The sequence below is a fragment of the Pteropus alecto genome, unplaced genomic scaffold (assembly GCF_000325575.1).
Source record: "Pteropus alecto unplaced genomic scaffold, ASM32557v1 scaffold75, whole genome shotgun sequence".
Classification (NCBI taxonomy): Eukaryota; Metazoa; Chordata; class Mammalia; order Chiroptera; family Pteropodidae; genus Pteropus; species Pteropus alecto.
In genome coordinates, this window is record NW_006440638.1 from 29,947,923 (window position 1) to 29,960,403 (window position 12,481).

The window sequence follows — 12,481 nt, forward strand, 5'->3', positions numbered from 1 at the left end:
GTTCAGCAGCTGATTCTTCTCTGGGCTTCTTGAATGGCTTCTATCCTGCTTCTCACTTCATGCAAGGTCTGCAGCCCCAGCCTTGGACTTGGTACGGGTCTCATTGGATGTCTGTGGACTCCCATGCTTTGCTTCTTCTCAGTTGCTGTGCTCATCCCTTTCATTACAACAATCCTCCATGTGAGGCTCAGGAGGTTAACTAGCTGGCTCAAGGTCACACAGCTAGCAAAGGAGAAAAGCCAGGATTTGATCCCACATCTGTCTGACTCTATAGCCTGAGGCCTTCTCTGTGATCCTGTCTCCCTGGGACCATCATGTCCATCTCCTTTCCACCTCCTACGTCATTTTACTGGAAGTTACTTGCTTTGAACATAGCCCCTGTGGAAGCTAGCTTTGCACTTGTTAGCTAGAAGGTGATGCATTTTGGAAACCACCCAAGAAAAAGACACTTGAAATAACTTTTCTCCATAGCTCTTGCTGCCAAAATGCACTGAACCCTTAACGGGAGCAGGACTCACATTGATGCTGTCCGTTTGGTTGGGATTTACAACTGACCGTGCACTTTTTAACTCATTACCTCATAGAGCCTCACAGCAGTCTTGGGGTGGGTATCCTGTACCTTCTTTTACAGATGAGGAAGCTGGAGGCTCAGGAAGGTAATGGGGCTTACTCTAGGTCATGTCCCCACCTAGGGGTGACCTAGGATAAGTCAAGTTCTCTCCCAGAGCCTCAGGTTCTTCATGTGAGAAGATGGTGATGATGTTGGCTTCACAGGGCTGTTCTAAGGGTTAAGGAAGAGAAAGTAGTGGAATGGGCTAGCACAGAACCTGCCCCTGAGAGGTGCTCCACGGCTGGTAGATGCATTTGACTCTCTAGGCAAAGCAAAGACCACAAATATGTCGAGAGTTAGGGTAAAGAGAGGCCAAGAGTGAAAGGTTCTCGAGCTACCACTTGTGCAGCAGGCATGTTGGCTGCTGCTGACAATGATAACAATGGCTGATTCATACTGTTTAATCCTCTGTGGTGTCATCTCATTTCACCCTTATCACAAACTGCAGGAGGTAAGTACAATTTTGATCCCCATTGGACAGATGATGAAATAGAGGTTCAGCCAGGTTAAGTAAAGGGGAACCAAAGAACAGTTTTTCCATAGGAAGAAAAAAAAAACAACTCAAGTTCAGAGTATCACAAGCCTGTAAATGAACCTCTTCCCAGAAAATACCCCTCTAAAATTTCTCTCCAGAACATGCCTTCCTTCTTTCCTCAACCCCTTTCCCTCTCACTTAGAGACTTCCTAAACCATAAGAGTTCTCTGCTAGCTCCTTCCTTTAGCCTGAAATTCAAGAGCCCCTTGGAATCCTGCCCCACTACCCCACCTGCTAGACCAAGGCCAGGAGTGAAGCTGGGGTTCTGAACACTGTGAATCTTAGCTATGGCTTTGGAAGTGGGGGAGGCCCTTGCTTTATACTCAGCTGCACCCCTGATGCATAGTGCTGATGGCATCATATTTCAAATATGCTACTGGAAGAACCCCAGGCAGAGGGGAAAATTCCCGAGTTGTCCTCCCTTACCTTGCCCAAAGTCTGTTTGATTACCCAGGGCACCCTGTGTTACTTGCCGCCGGGACTGGGGAACTAGGAGACTGCTTTTTGGCTCCACTAGGTAGTAAGACACAATGGGTCTGAGCATTTCTCTCTGAGCCTCAGTTTCCTTTTCTCTAAAATGCAGGAGAAAAATAAAAGAAAGCAGGGCTAGACTGGGGTAGAAGCTGCAAACCAGCCACTTGGGAGAGCAGCCAGCTTAAAATAAATTTGTTTGTTTTGCTCAGAGCTTAAAATAAAATTGAACTAAGTGCCAATGTTTAAAAATTGAGAGATTGTGCATAAGAATCTAGATTTCTGGTTTCTCAAATATTGGAAGTGCTGCCCACTTGAGTTGGCTGGAGGTAGGTGAGGCCATAGAGATGGGAAGCTGGTCACCAGTTCAGTGTTCTCATCTGACTTCGTTAAGGGTGGGTTCTCACCTGGATTCAGGATATGAGTTTACATTGCCTGGAAAGTCAGGGCCCCTCAGGAAAGAGAGTGGGCTTCTGGCATATAACGTTTCCCATTTACTTAACGAACAATTGTTATATGCCAAGTGTTGTTTTAAACATACCACACATAGTCCTAATTGCTAATTGCATACCAGTCAACTACTTAATTCTTGTAATAACCTCTTGAGGTGAGTACCACTGTTATCACACACTCTTTACAGATGAGGACACTAAAGCCCAGAGAGGTTAACCTACTAGCTCAGGGCCACATGCTAGTAAATAGTGGCCTTGGGACTTGAACTTTAGCAACCTGGCTCCTGAATCTGTGTTCTAATCACTGTATTATGCTACCCACCCTTTTCCTGGGTTAGTGGCCAGACTTGTGGCTTTGTCTAAGTTTCCATGTCCCAATATGAAAACTAAATGTCACCCCTCCCCCATTTCTCCTTCCTTCCTCTAATTTATTACTTCATTCCCTCATATGTCAATCAACTCCTTAATCCTCTCAACAATCCTGTAAGTCATAGGTACTATTATTATCCCCATTTTAAGATGAAGAAATTGAGGCACAGAGAGGCTAAGTGACTTGTCCAAGGTCATTCGGAGCCAGGGTTTGACGCCAGCCATCTGACTGCGGAGTCTGTGCTCTTCACACGCTTTATCGCTCCCTGTATACCCTCACCTGCCCACCCTTGCCATTTATTCTTCCCTCCTTCATTTCTTCACTCACCTATCCATCTAACACTCAACTCAGACCCTGTGCTGGGCATGGGCAACACCTTTAAGGTGCATCGAGGCTGGCTGGCACAGGAAGGTGACATCCTGCTCTCAGAACAGGAACTGCTCATGACCCCTACAATGAGGCCAGTGGGAGAACTGGTTTCCAACTGACAGCCCAAGGGCGCTCAGAAGGAAGCAGGAGAGGGAAGTTGAGTGGCCCCTGGCAGCTTCCTGTAGGGCAAGTCCTCAGCAAGGCACTTAGAGAGTCAGGGAGACCCCAGCAGCCCCCACCCAAACCTTGGACCCCACTCTTTACTAGTCAGCTGGAGCACTGACTAGCCTTTTAGTCCTGGATCTGCCACGGACCTCGTGTGGGGCTCTTCACAAGGGTATTCCTCTTTCTGGGCCTCAGTTTCCCCATCTGTAAAATGAGGGCATTAGACCACTGGCAGCTCAAAGGCCAGATCTAGTCCATGGACATATTTTGCTTGAGTATTTGTAAAATGCTTCTACTTAAAACAAACAAACAAACAAACAAACAAAAACTTTTGTTTTAGAAGTTTTAGATTTACAAAAAAATTGCTAAGTACAGAGAATTCTCATTTACCCCACGTTTACCCAGTTTCTCTTATTATTAATAGCTTACATTAGGATGGTATATTTTTCACAGTTAGTGAATCAATATTGATTTGTTAATATTAACTAAAGTCCATACTTGATTTCTTTAGTTTTTACATAAAGTCCTCTTTTCTGTTCCAGGATTCCATCAAAATACCACATTATATTTAGTCATCATGTCTCCTCAGGCTCCTCTTGGCTGTGATAGTTTTGCAGAATAAAAAAAATTTAGAATGCCTCAGAAGGAGTGTTTCGGGGTACAAGAAATATTCTATTTTTTATCTGGGTGGTGGTTGCATATATTAATATATGTAAAAATCATTAAGTGATACACTTAAAATTAGTGAACTTTACCCACTTTAATGTATGTATATCATGCCTCAATAAAAAAATAATCGAATGTCTCTTTCCCCACAGTCCCCAGCACTCCCTATTATGTTCTACTCCAAGTCTATCATTCTTTGGTATCATCTGCTTAGCATCTGTAATCACCACATGGTATATAAGTAAGCCCTTTCTAGTTCATTCATCTATAAACTGAGTATACTGACATTTTCTACCTGATAAGGCTGTAGTGAAGATTAACTGAGATAACATATAAAAGCTCTTAGCATAGTGCCTGGTACATAGTAAATGTTCAATAAATGGGAACAATTATTATTGTTGCTCATGTAATATTTATATTACTAAAACAGGTACATACTCTTCTTTCTCCTTAAAGTGAACCCAATCCTCCCCCTTCTCTGCTTCCTCTTGAGTCTCTGTCTCTTCCTGCCAGGGAAGGCCCAAAGGTGGAGGCCTTCTGATGGCCAGAAGGTGGAGGAGACAGGATCAAGCCTGCAGAGATGGCCCATATCTGCCAATAGAAACAGAAGACCCCCGAGGATGATTCCCAGACCTGGGCCCTATGTCCAAAGAAACTTTGTTGGAAGTTGGAGTCCTAATCCTTTTCTTCTTAAGAAGCCTCTTGGGGTGCAAGGAGTTCTGCAGTTCTCAGACATCTGCCCTCAAAAGCTGCATCCTGTCCCCCTTTGGACTTCTCCCTAGCCAAGGATCCCTAGGGACTGTGGGGACACTGGAGACCTTTTGGAGAGGGGCTGTGGAAACCATGTAAGAAGATAACCTCCCACCCTGCTCTCTGCTGGCCCAGCCTCTTGGGGAATGCCAGCTTCCTCTGTGTGACACCCCTGACCTCTGCCTGGAAGCAATGTGGTTAGTGCTTTAGGGGTTTCAGATATTTTAGGGAGATCTCTTTCAAAAAGAAGCCAAGCTCTAGGCAAGATCTGCTAAGAGGCAACAAAGACCAATAAGAACCAATGAGATGAGGGGAGCGGAAAGAATAGGGATGGGTGTTAGGAGGCCAGGCTGGGGCCTATCCTGCCCTCTGACATGATGTGTGACTGCTGGCAGGTCCTTTTCCCTGAGTCTCCCTTTCCTCATATTAATCAAATAATAGCAATAACAACAAACTAATAAATAGTAACAGTGAAGATGGTAATGAGGATGGTCGTGGTGGTGATAAGCCCTTTATGTATGCAGCATTACATCCTTACAAGTATCCTGTGAAGTAGGTCCCATAATTATCTCTACTTCACACATGAAAAAAATGGGTGTCAGAGGGTCAAGGACTTGTCTAAGGCTTCCCAGCTGAAAAGTTTACACACACGGGATTTGAACCCTGGTCTGTCCGACTCAGAGTCTGAGGTCATAATTTAGGTTGTCTCTTTTGTAGCTGCATCTGTGAAATGAGCAGGTAGCCTAAAGGGTCTCTTAACTTTTCTACTGGTGCTGACCTTGTCACTGAAGGCTAGTCCTATGTTTAGGGAATAACAGGGAACAGTGATGATTCTTAGAGCTATAGAGGACTTACCTGTGCTAAGGGGCTGCATCTACCATCTCATTTGATCCTCACAGCAGGAAAATGAAATAGGTACCATTATCACCACCTCCTTTTAATAGGGTGGGAAACTGAGGCACAGAGAGACTGAGGTAAATGAACAAAGTTGCACATAGGCACCGGGATTTGAATCTGGATAGTCTGGCTCCAGAGCTTGCTCTCTTACCCGCTTATACCAGTCGTTTGGAGGAAGGGTGCCTACAGAGCTGTGAGAGCCAGGGACTGTCCCGCAGAGGGGATCCTCTTTAATTCCAAATGGCTCCTGTGGACCAGGCCTCAACCATACAGCCTCCTTCCTAGTCCAGGACTTAAAGGCTTGCAGGTCCCTCCCTAACTAAGTTGTTTTCATCTCAGCAATGCCTACCCTGGAGACCCAGCCAGTCTGGAACCGTGGGCAGTGCCCAGTGAACCCACCTTCCCATACCTGGGCTGAAGATGGTGGAGAATCCCCTGGTGTCTCCGCTGGGTTCCAGGCCACAGACACAAACCCCTATTCTGACCTCTCGTCTTCAACACCAACAGCCACTGTGGAAGTCTTCAGCCTGCGGCTAGACCCTGAACGATGGCCACAGCGCCTGGTCCTATCCAGTTGCCAGGAGGGCTGCCTCCCTTTCTGGCCTTGGGATCAGCGAGGGGGGAGGCCTGAGTGGAGAGGGATGGGGGAGCATGGCTGGCCACCAGGGGCCACGGGCTGGCCTCCACTGGGCTGCGTGCTTGGTGAAACAGAAGCCTCTGCCAAAAGCAGTCTGGGTAGCGGGCATTTCTCTGTCTCTGGCTTCCTCTTGGGCCACTGTTCATTTGACGTTTCTGATCCTATCAGTCGTGCCCTGGCTCTAGTCCTGGTTACCTGGAAGTGCTTTTGTTCTGAGGACTCCCTGTACGACTAGCTGGTGTAGAGTGGCCCTGGGAACGTGAAGAAAGGATGGCCGCCATGTGTGTGTCTGGCTGGACCCATGAAAGGAGGCTTCCAGGGAAACAGGCCACATGAGTGTGAATGCTGAGGAGAGGCCAGGCAAGGAGAGGTGGGGAAGGCCTGGGCCAAAAAGCCGGGATTTCACCTCCTCCAGGAAGCCTCCCTAGGCTACAGGGAAAAAAGGTGACAGAGCCTCCCACCCACCCTGTCTCTTGGTCCCATGACATTCCTTGCTTGTTCCCTCTTAAGCTGCCTGATCCTCTTCTCTGGGTTTCAGAGAACAGGAAGAAAACATTTCTTGTTTTCCGTGAAGCAGAGCCCACGTCCCTTCTCCATCACTGAAGAAGGAGCATTTCCACATGAGTAGTTTCCCAGCTCCTGTATCTTCCCCTTCGTGTGCTGTTTGTTTTATTTTAAACATTTCAGGTATGAGGAACTCGCCCCTATCTTTTTTTATCTTTAAGTGATTTTATATTCTGTTAATCACAACTTCTATTTGACAAATAGTTGAACATCTATGCTGCAAACATATTATTTAGTCAACCAAGTGACTTCCTTCGCTTCTCAGACTCTTTTGCTTTTTAAAACACAGTTTAAGTCACACAAGCACTAAATAAATACTTCCTTGTTGAACAAGACCAGCGCAGGGACCATACGCTGGCGATTCCTGTGCAGTGACTCCTGGGTAGTTACGTGAGGCTCTCCCGAGCATGTTTACCTTTGTTGCCCCTCACTAAGTGGCCTGGATTGCTGCATGTTTTAAGCCTGTGTATCTTATTTTCTTGACCATTTTATCTCTGCTCTTGGCTTCAACTTTGCAAGCTCTCCAAAACTGTAGTATGTTTGCCTCTAGTAGCAAACTCCTTCCTCTGTGACTTCATAATGTACCCCACCCAGTGGTCTTCTTGCACACCCTTTACTCAACAAGTGCTAAGCACCTACTGTGTGTCAGTCAGGAACTAGAGAAACTGAGATAAGCAATTCTTAGACTCTGCGCTAAGGCGGGGGTGGGGGAAGGGAGAGGATCATGAAGACACTCATGTTGATCCATGTACTCAGAGAGGTTAGATCACTTCTGGGTCACACAGCTAGGAGGAAATAGGGCATGAAAGTCATACCTATTTGAGTTGAAGCCCCAAGCAAACTCTTTCCGCCACCCTACTCCTCCTGGGAAGTTTAGAGTTTAGTGGGAGAGCTATAACTAAACAACCAAATAAAACACAATATGATACATTCTACAACAGAGGCATATCTGAAGAGCTGCAGGACAGAGGATTAATTTTCATGTGAGTGGAAGTTACACTGGGGATGCTTTCGGTGGAGGTAAGACCTGAGCAGGCTCTTCTATTCTCTAGCTTAAGAAATTAGATAACTCATGTTGTTAAACCTGTGTCTAAAGTGAGAGTCAAAATGCTCTGAGTGAGGAGTGCCGGGTTATTTATGCATAAAATGTCTGAGCATGAAGTGCTTGAACTGTGTGCCATCTCTACCCTTGCCACATAACAGGTAGTGAGGGCCCTATCCTTGGAGGTAACCAGGAAGAAATTAAAAAGTTAATTTAAGGATTCTGGATAAAGCTTCTAGCATCGGGTGAGATTGTTGAGGAGTTCTTCAAACAGTAAGATCCTACAAGTTTTATTATTCTCGGCCTAGGAAGAGAAGGTAGGTCTCTTCTTAGTTCTCCCACTAACCTTGGGGAGGGGAGCCCTCAACCCCAGGCAGGCCAAGGCTGACAGTGAGGCCTGAGGGAGCTCAGTGAACCTGGAAGCCCAATAGCCTTCGACCCCATTGGACTCAGATGGAGCAAATAGTTTTGAGCAAATGCCTACTAGGCCCTTGGGTACTGGTTACCTCAGTAACCCCCATGCCAACTCCTGAGGTAGGGGCACCTCAGTCATCCTGAGCCACCAGGCCTGTGCAGAGCAGGTAGCAGTTGCCCCAAGTCACACAGCAGCTCTTGGCAGAGCAGGCTTATGGGCATGGAAAGTTTTCTCTGCCCCATAAAATGCTGGACTTCCTGGAGGCCACTCCCAACAGCCCTACAGAGCTGGCCAGAACCTACACAGTCCAAATCCCTTGTTTGCAGGGGAGAAAACCGAAGCCCTGAGAGAGAAAAGGGAGAGTGCCTGCTGGGTGGCCAGTAACACACAAGGTCCTTTATAGATTTCCCTCATCTGTGAGGTAAAAACCATCCCTACTTTGCACATGGGGAAACTGACTTCCCTCATCTGTGAGGTAAAAACCATCCCTACTTTGCACATGGGGAAACTGAGACTGAAAAAGTGGCAAGATTCACTGAGCATCACAGAGCTCAGAATGGCAGTGTTGGGATTCGAACCGAACACTTAGGCATGCTTGTGCCCTAGTCTGGTGCATTCCAACCAGTTCACAGCACATTGTCCTCAGTAGTCATGGTGGCACCGGGAATATAGGTCGTTGGCTCTCAGTTCAAGCAATGTGGGAATCTCATTTTAAGAATGAGGATCTGGCAGGAAGAGTGGGGGTCTACCACAGACTCCTTACCTCTCCTGGCTAAGCTGGGGATCCCATGGAGGTGATGGGCTCGGGGTTCCTCTGCACTTCCAAACTTCCTGTGTAGGCAGGAAGTTGGGAGTGGGTCTCATCCCAGAATGAAAGCTGAGTGACTGATCAGTTATCTGATTACACAAAGAGTGACTAGGGTTCTCCTGTGGTCCTTAGAGCACTCAGGAAGGACATTTCCCCTTCAAGGTGATAGACAGGAAGTGGCCCAGGAAGGAAGCCTTTTCTCCTCATCTTTAAAGATCATTGCTGGGAAGGGCCCTGGTGGCCCCAGCACCCATCTGCCCAATAACAACCAGCTGCACGCCCTCCTGTCCTTGTGACCCTCCCCTGTGGCTGCCTCAAAGGCTGGGACCCTGACTTTCCGCATTCCCAAAGTCCAGCATGCAGCTGGGCTGACAAAGAATGTGGGTTCAAACCCACTTGCTCTTCATATAACATAATGGCCAGAGACCCAGACTGGACTATGTTAAGGCCAAGAGTCAATGGGGAATCTTCTGAAAGCTAAGGAGTCTGTGATTTTGAGAAGCATGTTGCTCTCTTGGGAAATGATGTAAAAAATCCTTTGAGTCTATTTGAGAAATGTCATGAATGAACTGGCAGGCCATTCAGAATCAACTTCAAACAATTATGATGGTGATACGGGTTGAACTGTATCCCTTTTTCTCTCAAAGGTATGGTGGAACTCTTAATTCCTAGTACCTGTGGATGTGACCTTATTTGGAAATGGGGTCTTTACAGAGGCAAGCAAGTTAAGATGAGGTCGTTGGGGTGGGCTCTGATCCAATATAACTGGCATCTTTATAAAAGGGGCAATTTGGGCACAGAGATAGACCCACTCAGAGGAAAGAAGATGTGAAGGGGGAGATGAGAGTAATGCATTCAGAAACCAAGGGACACCAAAGATCTCCACCAAAACACCAGAAGCTAGGGGAGAGGCCTGCAGCAGAGTCTCCCTCATGGTGCTCAGAAGGAATCAAGCCTGCCAACACCTTGAGTTGGACATCCAGCTTCCAGAACTGTTGGGCAACACGTCTGTTACTTTAAGCCACTCAGTTTGTCGTGCTTTGTTACAGCAGCCCCAGCAAATAATATGGATGGCAAATTGTCAATTCCCAGTGCTTGTGCAGTTGAGAGAGACTGACATGGTCCCAGCAGAAAGGGGCGTGCAGTCCTCACAATTTGAAGCAATTGTTCCCAGTGGGAACACCAGGAGAACAGAGACCTACTGAGCAGCCGTTGATATCCCAGGCCCCATATTGGCTATACCAGATTTTCTCTCCCACTCAATCCTTCCAACGTCTTTAAGAAGAAGGGCTTCTTATTCCCATTTTAACGAAGATAAAACTGAGGTGAGAGAGCATTTAAACAGCTGCTGAGGATTGCACAGCTAGGATTGCACAGTGGGCCGTGTGGCCAGACTGTCAACGCTGTGCCACACCACCTCCCCAGACAGCACCTGTGCAGAAGAGCTTCCTAGAGTTAACAGGTTGGCATCAGAGATTCACGGTGCACTGACCCAACCTCTTTGTTCCATTATTTTGGACTCTGGCCAGGAGGAGGGCATATGGTTTTCTCCATTCTCTCATTGGAGAAAACAAGAAGGAAGGAAATGTTCCACCTCCCTAAAGGATAAGGTGTTTAAGAAGCCTCAAGGACTTTTAAAGCCCTCATTTGTGCAGGCTCTCACTTTTCACAGAGCACTTTCTCATATATTGTCCTTGGCCACCAGCGCTGTCTCTCAGATGGGGATTACTGTCCACATCTGAGGGGTATGAGTTGCTTTGCAAACTGGTGTTAGTTATGACAGCCTAAAACATCACTCCAACATGGAAGTTCTGCCCATCGAATTTATTTATAAGGAAAGATGCCTGCAAATTTTAAAAGGGATTTCCACTGAGGATGTTTTGGGTATTTTTGCTATAGCACAGACGTGGAGTAAAACATTTCCCATAAATGTTCTTAGACTCCATTAATCTCTCTCAGTTCATGTTCTCTCTGGATCTCCTGAAGGGGTTTCCCCTTCTCTACTCAGGCTATGATGGCTCATTTCAGCAGTTGTGGGTGGGTCAGGCTCCGGGAGGCCCTTCTGCTTTGGCCACTGGAGATCCAGGAGGCTCTGGAGGAGGCCAGTTTAGCCCCTCGTGGTCTCCTATGGCTCTTGGAGGGCCTGCCCTCAATTCACTCGCTGCATCACTGAGCCCAGCCCAGAATTGGTGCTGCTGAATGCTTGTTAGCAAGTGGCCAAGACTGCAGACTCGAACATGCAGACCTCACTTTCCTTTCCTCCACTTCCGGTAGCATTTTACTAAAAACCTGGGCTCTGGAGCTAGACCCCCTGGGTTTGAATCCCACCTAGGGTAAGTGATAACACTCTGTGTTTCAGTTTCTCCTTTTGTAAAATGGGGATAATGACTGTGCTGACCTCATGGGGCTGTCGTGAAGACAAAATGATTAATATTTTTAAAAGCACTTAGAATAGAGCCTGACACATATCCAGCACTGTATTAAGTGATTGCTATCATTATTGCTGTTGTTGTTCTTAATTTATTCAGCCAACATGGATTGAGGGCCATATGTGTGCAGTCAAGATGGACCAGCTTCGCTTGCTGAGCTAACCTGGGTGTTTTACTCAATCACTCTGGTTCCCGCCTTGGTTCCCGCCTCTGTGAAATGGGGATGATGAAACTAAATACGTTACAGATTGGTGGTGAGGACAAGGGGCATATTTCGATGCCTGGCTCATGGTAAGTGCTTAGTTATTTTAGGTACTGCTATTATCATCGATATCATTGGTGTTATTATGCTTCCTAGGTTAAGGCCAGGCCCTCCAAAGCTACCCTGGAGAAACTTGTGATCACCTTGGATAAACCTACTAGCATTTGGGGCCTGAGCAGTCCCCCGTGCCTTCCCTAGATTCTCCTCGACCACCCCCGCCCTAGCATTCCAGAACCAGAACTTTGACACAGCCCTTCCGAGCATGCCTGTCACTCCTGGTCCTCTCACAGCTGCACAGGGATGTTTTCCAAACATTCAGCAAATAGGCAAGACTCTCCAATAGCTTTGCCGCTGCATGTAGACTATAATTTAACTCTGCACAGAGTCCCTCTAGGCCCTGTCAGATCGGCCCTAGGCAGTTATTCCTCTGCCCACATCACCTAGGTAGGACCCTTGCTCATCCTTCCCCAGGTCACTGCCGTCCTCGCTCTTTCTCAACCCCACAAGGCCCCTTGCTTCTGGAGGCCTCCCATCTGCCCGGAACACTCTCCAACTCAGGACCTCTGCATGGCTGGCTGCTTTTATCAGTGAGACCTCTGGTCAAACACCCTCTCCTCAGTGACCACCCACCACTCCCCACCCTGCCACCCCATTTTGTTTTCTTTGCAGTGCTCGTCATGCCCTGAAGCCATCTTCTTTATTGATTACCTGTCCACTGGAGTGTCAGCACCATGAGGACAGGGTCTCATTTGTTTCATTCTGAGGGCACCCCAGGGGTGAATAAAAGCATAACAGTGACTACACATAGAGGCTGCTCAATAAACACTTGTAAACAAATAAACCCTGGCTCCAAACATCCTTTAGGGAAGAGATAATGCATCTTTGTTCTTATATAATGAAAGAGGTTGAACCACACAGTGAAAATTTCAGTACATGGTTGCCAGCCATGGGCCTGGGAAGCCTTTCACCCATCTTGGGAGAAGAGGGGAGCTGTTACCTTCTCTTTCAGTGGATGGTTCATAGATGGCTCTCAACCTCT

At 47.1% G+C, this 12,481-nt stretch overlaps 1 protein-coding gene across 1 annotated transcript in view; it reads right to left on the bottom strand.

Annotated features, from left to right (window-relative positions):
• ATP2B2 (ATPase plasma membrane Ca2+ transporting 2) overlaps nucleotides 1-12,481 on the bottom strand; it is a 209,665-nt gene that overhangs the window by 195,913 nt on the left and 1,271 nt on the right. The window lies entirely within an intron of this gene.